Consider the following 8,955-nt stretch of genomic DNA (forward strand, 5'->3'; position numbering starts at 1 on the left):
TGCGATGAATTTAATACGGAAGAGAGAGAAATCAAAGGTGCAATGAAACTATGACGCGTGGCAAAAGCAAGCTGGCAACATCTGTCACAAGGACGTATGCCAGAGATTTCGCGGCTACGCGCCCGAAATCCCGTGCCCACGCGCCTGAAAAAGCAACTGGAATGACCATGTTCTGTCACGTCACCATAACTCCCTGCACGTCCTGACACAGTCAGAAGAAACCGTCGCACGACGTTTCAGAGGTTTGGACTTATCTTTTCACCAACTCTTCGAATTTCAAAATTCAAAATTCGAAAATATTAAAAAGTAAGCGGGAAAATACCCCTTACCCCTTGGCAAGCAAGTAACCGTAAGACGGATGCGGGTACAGTGTAAAGGCAAAACCCTTCACATACCTAGCACCCGCAGGGAATTGAAGCCAAATAAACCTTGGCAAACAAATAACCGTAAGACGGCTGTGGGTACAGTGTTAAGGCAAAACCCTTCACATACCTAACACCCGCAGGGAATTGAAGCCAAGAAAACCTTGGTGAACAAGTAACCGTAAGACGGATGCGGGTACAGTGTTAAGGCAAAACCCTTCACATACCTAGCACCCGCAGGGAATTGAAGCCAAGTACCTCGGCAACCAAGTAACTATAAGACGGGTGCGGGTACAGTGTAAAGGCAAAACCCTTCACATACCTAACACCCGCAGGGAATTGACGCCAGGAATACCTTGGAAGTAAAGTAACCGTAAGACGAGCACAGGTACAGTGTTAAGGCAAAACCCTTCACATACCTAGCGCTCCGCTGGGAATTGAAACCAAGAAGGATCTTCTGGGCAATGCTTGCGGAAACGGAAATAACATCCCCGCATAGCGGGAACGTCGAGAACTACGTTGTTTGAAGCTCCAAGATGGAATTGGTGGTCTTAACATAATTGATCACTATGTTCAAAACTACCAAAACCTCATGGAAAATACATACAACTGGGACTCAATGCTCCTGACTTGCGAGGAGGTTACAGACCTACCCGCATCATACCCAAAGACCTAGCAGGAAACTCGGGCATTTCTGCAAGTGACAAGGACTTCCGCGGAAAGAATCCCCATGGAAAACCTTACAAAACCCCTTTTCAAAACCCTTTGCTCAAGTCCAAAAGTTCACCTCATTTTATTAAACACTCATGAGAAGAACATTGGACTGGGGGGACTTGAAGAGGTAGGTCCCAGCAGAGCCCAGTTGGACCCGCAAGACTCACCTTAAACAGGGACGTCTGCGCAGAGACCAACTGGATCCGCAGGACCAACCATGCTCAGAGACGTAACGTCCTTACGCGCAGTACGCAAGCTGGTCCCGCAGGAAATGCCTCCCAATGGTGAAGGACTCCGCCTGTCCCCGCAGCCTCGGATACAAGCCATTAGGGAAGGCCACCCGCGCAGCATGGCTACACGCACAAGGCACTTAACTCCCCAGTGTCACCTGAAGGAATGAGCAAAGGCGGGAGGGGGAAAACTCCCGCCTAAATGAGCCAGTCCGTATGATGGAGGATCTTTTGTGTGATACCTGACGAGGTACAGACAAAAGATCTGACCAAGAATGCGACAGCTCACTGACAGCAGCATGGCAGACAGCACGCCACAGCATTGTGACCAATAGCCGCCGCCTACCCACCAACTCCTGCCATACCACGTGCCTAGCCTGTAGTTGGTAGAAGAGGAAGAGTGCACGACACGCCTGCTCTGTGTCAGCCGCTACCTATCCACCACTCACAGGCAAGGCACGTGCATAGGTTACAGTTGGTAGCGTGTTGGGCCGGCTAAACCCCTTGGAAACCTACCTTCGGCTATAAATACCCCAATGGTATGATCATCTTAGAACATCTTATCTTATCATATATACCTGATATCTGCTCTAGCAATCTCTTAATATACTTTTATATTTAAAGAGCAATCTAGTCTGATTCTCACGCCGGAGGGTGGTCACAAGGAGGAACCCCCCCTTCTCAGTGACGAGCTCACGGTGTCTATTTTGCACTTTATCAGAAGAACCATCTTCCAAGGGTCTAACCCCTCGTGGGAAACAGCTCTCCAACCCCCAGGTTACCAGTAATCTGCCCGGGGTCTGGTTAGTGTTTCTTCACCAGTCAAGCTTTGGCTTCTTGAATATGGTGACAAGTAACCGAATCGGTTTAGATCATCAACGAGTTCAACTTCCTCTATAAAATTTGAGTATGATGTACTTGCTGAGACCCCTGACTGCTGATATGTTTGCCAGATCTCGTTTTGTGTCAAATACTCAAAGTGCCTTTCTTGTCCTTTTGACTCTTCCTGCATGGTAAAGAACATCATGTTGGTATCGACCTTCGACATTGAAATAGCATAGCGGGGCTTGGGGACCATCCCCTAATCCGATAAACAAAACTCCCTCCAACCCGTCCCCATCAGGCCACGTGTTCCCTCAAACCCAACCCTTTTATATTTAATTTAGCAAAATCTTGTGATCAATGTTGTAGAAAGTGATGTTCCTAAATCCAAATTTTAAAAAAAAGAACTTAACTAAATTAATAAAAAATAAAAATAAAACGATCTTAAGTAATTTATAAGAAATAGATGGTGTAGCCAGAATTTTCAGGCCCAAATGTTTAAACATTGTTGTTTGTTTTTTAAAACAAAAACTGTCTGCAATCTGATTTCATCTGATTTTATGTCTGCAACTAAAGATGTGGTCTGAAGGTCTGCAATCTGAAAATATAATACTGTTTTTGTTTTATAAACTGGATATCGTCTGCATAAGCTGAAAATTAGTAACCTATCATATATATCACAATAGATATAAGTCATTTAACGTTTGTAGACTGCTAAAATAACTGATAGTGGTGTACGGATCATGGAAGTGGGTGGTGGTGTACGAACTATGGAAGTGGGTGGTGGTTGACGACTGGTGGTAGACGATTGTGGTAGGCGGTGAACGGTGGTGATGGATAGTTGTGGTGGGTGGTGGAGGGTGGTAGTGGACGGTGATGGTGGCCGATGGTGGGTAGTGGTGGTGATGGACGGTGGTGGTGGACGGTGGTTGTGGCCGGCGGTGGTGATGACCGGTGGTGGTGTGGGTGGTGGCGGGTGGTGGTGGTTGCAGACAGTGGGTGGTGGTAGTGGGTTGTGGTCGATAGTGGGTGGTGGTAGTGGGTGGTTGACGGTGGTGGTGGCGGAAGGTGGGTGGTTGACGGTGGTGGCGTTGGACGGTGGGTGGTGGTGGAGGCGTCATACGGTGGGTGGTGGTGGTGGCGGTGGAAGGTGGTGGTGGTGGGTGGTGGCGCACGGTGGGTGGTGGTGGTGGTGGTGGACATTGGATGTTGGTAGGATGATAAGAAATATAAGGAAGTGTGAAGATGTTGGACATTAGCTTCTTATATAAGACCATTTAAGAAGTTTTCAGATCTTTTTTTTTAAAACAAACTGTCTTCAGGAACTTATGTCTGCGCGCCCGCAGACATAACCCTCCTGCAGACCTTTGAAGCAAAAACAAACACAACCTTTCCAAAAAAAAAGTGTTAAGCCCAAGTTCATCATTTTGGGCCTTTTGTTTTGACCCAAAACTTTCAAGCCCAAATGGTAAAATAAAAAAACCCATTTTAAAAACTGAAACTAAATGGTTTTAAAAAATAAAACATACATATTTTCTGGTTTTTGGTTCAGTTTAAGCCCAAAACCAATCTAAATCTACCCATACACATCGCTAATATTAACTACTGAGAGAAGTGCACTTATTTTGCATATTTCAGTGATATTGATTTTTAAATTGCTTAAAAGGTTTTAAGTAGAACAAACAAGTGAATCTAGAAAGTGAATCATTACCTTTGATGAATCAAGAATCAAATCAGATGAGGCCCAACACATTGAAGGATTCATAAGACCAATTGATGAAGTAAGTTCATCCTCTAAAGTAGTAGTTTTTTCATAATTGGTCACATGACAGGATAAATCACTCTCGTTACCCATATGCGTGCTCGTTTCATGAACCACGGGCTCAATAATAATCCCATTAGAACTACCTCCAACTTCCATAGTTTTTGGTTCGCTTGACACATAGCTTGTCTTTAACTCGTTCTTTTTAATCACACGACACAACACTAACGGTCCCTGTGAATTAAACTTGTTACTACAAGTCTACAATTTTTTTTAACAAGATTGTTAATCAATGGTAGGCTGAACCCTAACCTGTAACCAACTCAACGTACATAGACTGACGTTTTGTTTAAGTGTACAAAAAATGGTTTTTATATTTGGTTTCGGTTTTGGAATAAACAAAAAAACAAACAGGCAAACCAAATAGGAAATCCGATTTTAAACAATGTATAAAAGATTAATAAATAGTGTATCTTAAAATTTTGAAGTCTAACTATGTACTAATCAGTTAATCATTATCCAACAAGAAAAAATTAAGGGCAAAAGTTTCAATGCGGAATTCATTATTTTGGACCTCTCTTTTTTTTTCCCAACAATCTCAAGCCCAAATGGTTAAACAGAAAAAAAAAATAAAACAAACCCATTGTAAAATCCAAAAGACCAAACCGAACCATTTCAAACCTAAAAACCTAGTTTTTCGTTTTTGGTTAGGCTTGAGCCCAAACCGGCCCATGCACAACAATTAAATGAATCAAGATTCAAGTTTTATGAAAGTCTTACTTGAAAACCTGGAGTCCCTCCGTAAACCTCATCACATAGCCGATACTCGTGCATAAACCAATCGGTTCGATCACCTAGCGGTGCTCTACCACGATAAAAGACGAGGGTCTTGCGGTAGCCTATTAAACAAGATTTACTCATCACTTTTCGGTCTTTGCCTGTGGCTTTCCAGTACCCTGATTTTGTTGCTCTATTTGTACGCTATCCATTTGAATACTTGAGATCGCGTGGAACAAAAAAGAACCACTCCATATCACACTTTGGAAGGAAAGATTTATCTGTTATTATTAATAAGCAAGCCAGTCAGAAAGTATAATAGGATTAAAGAACTGTGCATTGTACGTTGCTTTATAGATTAACAAAAAATCTCAGTTAAAACATATCAATTCAATGAGGTACAAAAACAAACAAGTCGCGTAGGCTTGTAAATGAACCGATGAACACAAATGGAGCATGTTTGTGTTCGTTTATTTAACTTTAACCTAACAAGATCAAACACGAACTATTAATTAAACGTGGTTTTCATGTTCGTGATTATTCGTTAACAATGTAAACGAATGGTTCAAGAACGTAAATGACTAAATGGAGAGATATAAAGGAACCAAATGAACATACATTATTAAGCTAAAACCAATTAAAAGTGAACGTGAACAGTAGTGTGTTGGGTCTAAAAAGTTATTAAAACTAGACTAAAATGTACATTTGTAATCTGCCTAAAAATTTAAAATACATTTAACGAATCTAAACGGACAAATGTAAACAAACGTAAGCTACAAACACAATTGAACGTAAACGGACAATACGTCCACAGACACACATGAACTAACGAGACATGCTTACATGTTCGTTTGTTTAACTAAATGGACAAAAGTATTTGTTTAAATTCGTTCGTTTATTAAACAAACGAACTGTTTCCCTCACTGTTCATGAATGGTTCATTGAACATTTGACTCATTTAGAGTTGCATGCACTAGAAGTTGTTGAATTTACTTAAAAAGATTTAAGCTCACCAGGCAATTCCCATGGATCAAATTTGTACAACTGGATGACCGGAATCACTTCAAGCTCGAATTCAAGCCCTTCGACCTTCCGTTTAAGGTAATACCCGATCAGTTCTTCATCTGTCGGGTAAAACCGAAACCCGGGTGGTAATGACGCCCCCCTCATAATCTGGTACTCTAGAATTTAATAATCTACAGAAAATTGGGAAGGAAAAGAATATAGAAATTAAGAAGCAATTGGACTTGATCTGAAAGATGAAAGAAGTCCATAGAGATGGGTTTAATTTATACAGCAGATAAAAGCTAGATTTTGAAATGAAATGAAAAGAACAAAAACAGCGAAAGTGGGTTCACACGTAAACGGTTATTCCCGCGAAAAGGCTGACGTTGAGTTTGTGCATTACTTTTATGGCAATCTATTTTTAAAAGATTTATAGACCGGGACATTGCTCTAGCGGTACCCCCAGTGACTTTATCTAGAAGAGGTCATCGGTTCTTGCTTCGTTTATGGCAAAATATGGGCACACTTGTAAGCAATTTTAAATTTATACATGTAATAACCATGTAAGACCCTAAGTGTATGTACGTAGTACATGAAAGATAAGGACGTATTGCTGAATAGAAAAAAAGAAATTTAAAAATCATCTCATGTATTATACTTAAGACAATACGTAAGAATTTTTTTTCTTTTTTTTTTATGTAAAATTGGTTTTGTGCAGTTATTGGTCTTCTAATCTAATGACATGAGGGTGATGAGTTTTCTTCTCAATGATATTTCTGATTGATGGAATGTTATAATTAGTATGGATAATTGATATTTAATCTTAGAAAGACTCACTTGAATATTGAGAGTAGTTCTAAACGCTATTAAAAAATGTAAAATTGGTTTTGTATTGCACTATGTATATGCTGTGTTTTTGGTTATGTTTAAAAAAATTATATAGCATGATGCATGTACCCTACTTCTTGTTAGGGTAAACTTCATATCCTAATTTGTGATATAACCTCTCATTCATATTCATAATCTATATATTTTGCAAATGATTGTTGGTAGGAAGATGTTTATTTGATAATTAATAATACTTATAAGAATCGTATACTTACACATATTTCTCTCCACTATTTTTGATTACATTTTCTTTTTTCACAATATACAAGTCAAGCTACGTATACAATGAATTATTGGAATGGTATAACTTTGGAGAGACAACTCCACAGTATGAATCAAATTACACGTCAGCTTGAGTCAGACGAACAAGCTTTTGTGCCCTTTTCCCTGTTATTATTATATTATAATAAACTTAAAGCACTGTCGACTCACCATCAACCAAAAGGTGCATCTCCAGTCTATTTGCCACATTTTTGGACACTCAAATCCTTATTCCACACCCATAATATCTAATCATAGAACAATTCCATTCCATTAATTAGTAAATACATTTCACCAACTTGTATTTACTTTCTTATTATAGGGCGGTAATTAATTTCTGTCACGAGCTGAAACACAACACATAAATATCTAGGTTTTAAGCTGGTTAATTCACATTAAAGAAAATATATAATACAAAAAATTCATGTTTTGCTATTATTTTTAATTTTTTACTATAAAATAAAAAATAAAAAAAATTAGAAAAAATTTAAAAAAAATAAATTTTTTTGGCCGAGTTGACCTTGGAGCCCGAGTAATCCCGAGTACTCCGACTTTTGACCGAGTTGGACCTTGGCGAGTAATGGTGTCCGAGTTGGGAAAAGGCGGCAAGGTTGATGTCCGAGGACCTTGGAATCGCCGATTCCAAAGCCTTGGATTCTGACTTTTACAACACTGCATATATATATATATATATATATATATATATATATATATATGAGCTGGAATACAATGTCTTTAACAAATGGGTTGGATAGAATACGATCCGTTTAAATTTAATGTTGTTTTTAAGTTGTGAGTAACCCAGTATTACTCATATGTAAAGTACCATTAAGTATGTTTGGGTTAATGTTAATGTCTTTGACACAAGTAAATATATTGGTCAACTTTGTGTTAACTTATATTAATCTGAAATCTTTCAATTTGTTAACTTGACATGATTGAAACCCGATAGATAGCTCTAGCTGGAGCCTGGATTTAGTCATTTATCATCTTTGAAAAAAGATAATATGTTGGAAATAACATGAAGCTTGATGATGACAGCTTAAAGCTTTTGATATGTCTTACCTTTTTTTTTAGTTTCATTTCATACATGCTTTAAAGTCGTCAGTGTTTAAAACTATTAGGTGGGACCAAAATGTCATAAGTTAATGTTAGGCTATGTGTAGTGAAGGGCTACAATTGAGGGCGAATTGTGACACGTGGCGCCCAGTCAATATGGAGTAGAAATTTGTTTTTGGGCTGTAATGGTGTAGGGGCTACAAGTTGGGCCCACAGTGTGTTTTTTTATTATGTTCTTTTTATAATTAAACTAATTAAATAAAAACCAATTTATTTAAATAATTAAATAAAAATGCATTAAGATTAAAAAGAAATAAAAAAAACATAACTAAAAAAATACATAACTAAAAATATTAAAAAACATAACTAAAGAAAAAAAAAACATAACTAAAAAAGAAACTAATATCCGTAATATTCGCGCATTTTTCACGTCGGCGTTGCATCAATAATTCGGCATCCTCGTAAAACCCCTCCGCTTTGAGGGATTCGTAGTCGTCTTTCATTTGTTTTAATTCGAATGTCTGGTTCAGCTTTTCTTGTTGTTTGTTGGATGCTCGAATGTCGGCTCCAATTACGGTGGCATTTGTTTCCAAACGACCGACCAACTCGTTTATTTCAACGGGCTCCGGTGTGAATCGTGTTGACGACGAACCTTTCCCCTTATTTTTCCTCGATCTCCCGCGTGGTCGAGGCAACTCCTCTACCTCATCTTCGTCGGGTATATTCAAATCATCGGCTAAATTGACCGTGTCGTCGAGGAAGAAGCTACGAGCATCGGATGGTGTGTTTGGTGTGCTCGGATTTGTCGACGACGATGTCTTCGACCTTTTTGAAGGCCGGGATGAGCCGGCTCGTCGATCGGCCGGAACGATTGGTACTACATTCCATTTCGAGCAACGACGTAGCTTTTCCCAAGAACTCAAATACTTGAACGGTTTTCTCGGGCCGCTCAACAGTGTGACCCTGAGCTCGAAAGTCGCTCAAGGCTTGACCTATAATGTCGACGTCGTTATTTTCGCTACGCCAGCCGAACCCCTTCAACCGGTTAATTATCCCGGCAAATTTTTGACAATCG

The 8,955-nt window shown here is 39.4% G+C and overlaps 1 pseudogene; it reads right to left on the reverse strand.

Moving 5' to 3' along the window:
* Positions 1 to 2,084: 2,084 nt before the first annotated feature.
* On the reverse strand, positions 2,085 to 5,837 carry LOC143637320 (NAC domain-containing protein 71-like; annotated as a pseudogene).
* Between the last annotated feature and the right edge of the window lie 3,118 nt (positions 5,838 to 8,955).

This window comes from Bidens hawaiensis, unplaced genomic scaffold, assembly GCF_021521415.1.
Source record: "Bidens hawaiensis isolate Kalapana, Puna unplaced genomic scaffold, B.hawaiensis_p1.1 tig00000636_1, whole genome shotgun sequence".
Lineage (NCBI taxonomy): Eukaryota > Viridiplantae > Streptophyta > Magnoliopsida > Asterales > Asteraceae > Bidens > Bidens hawaiensis.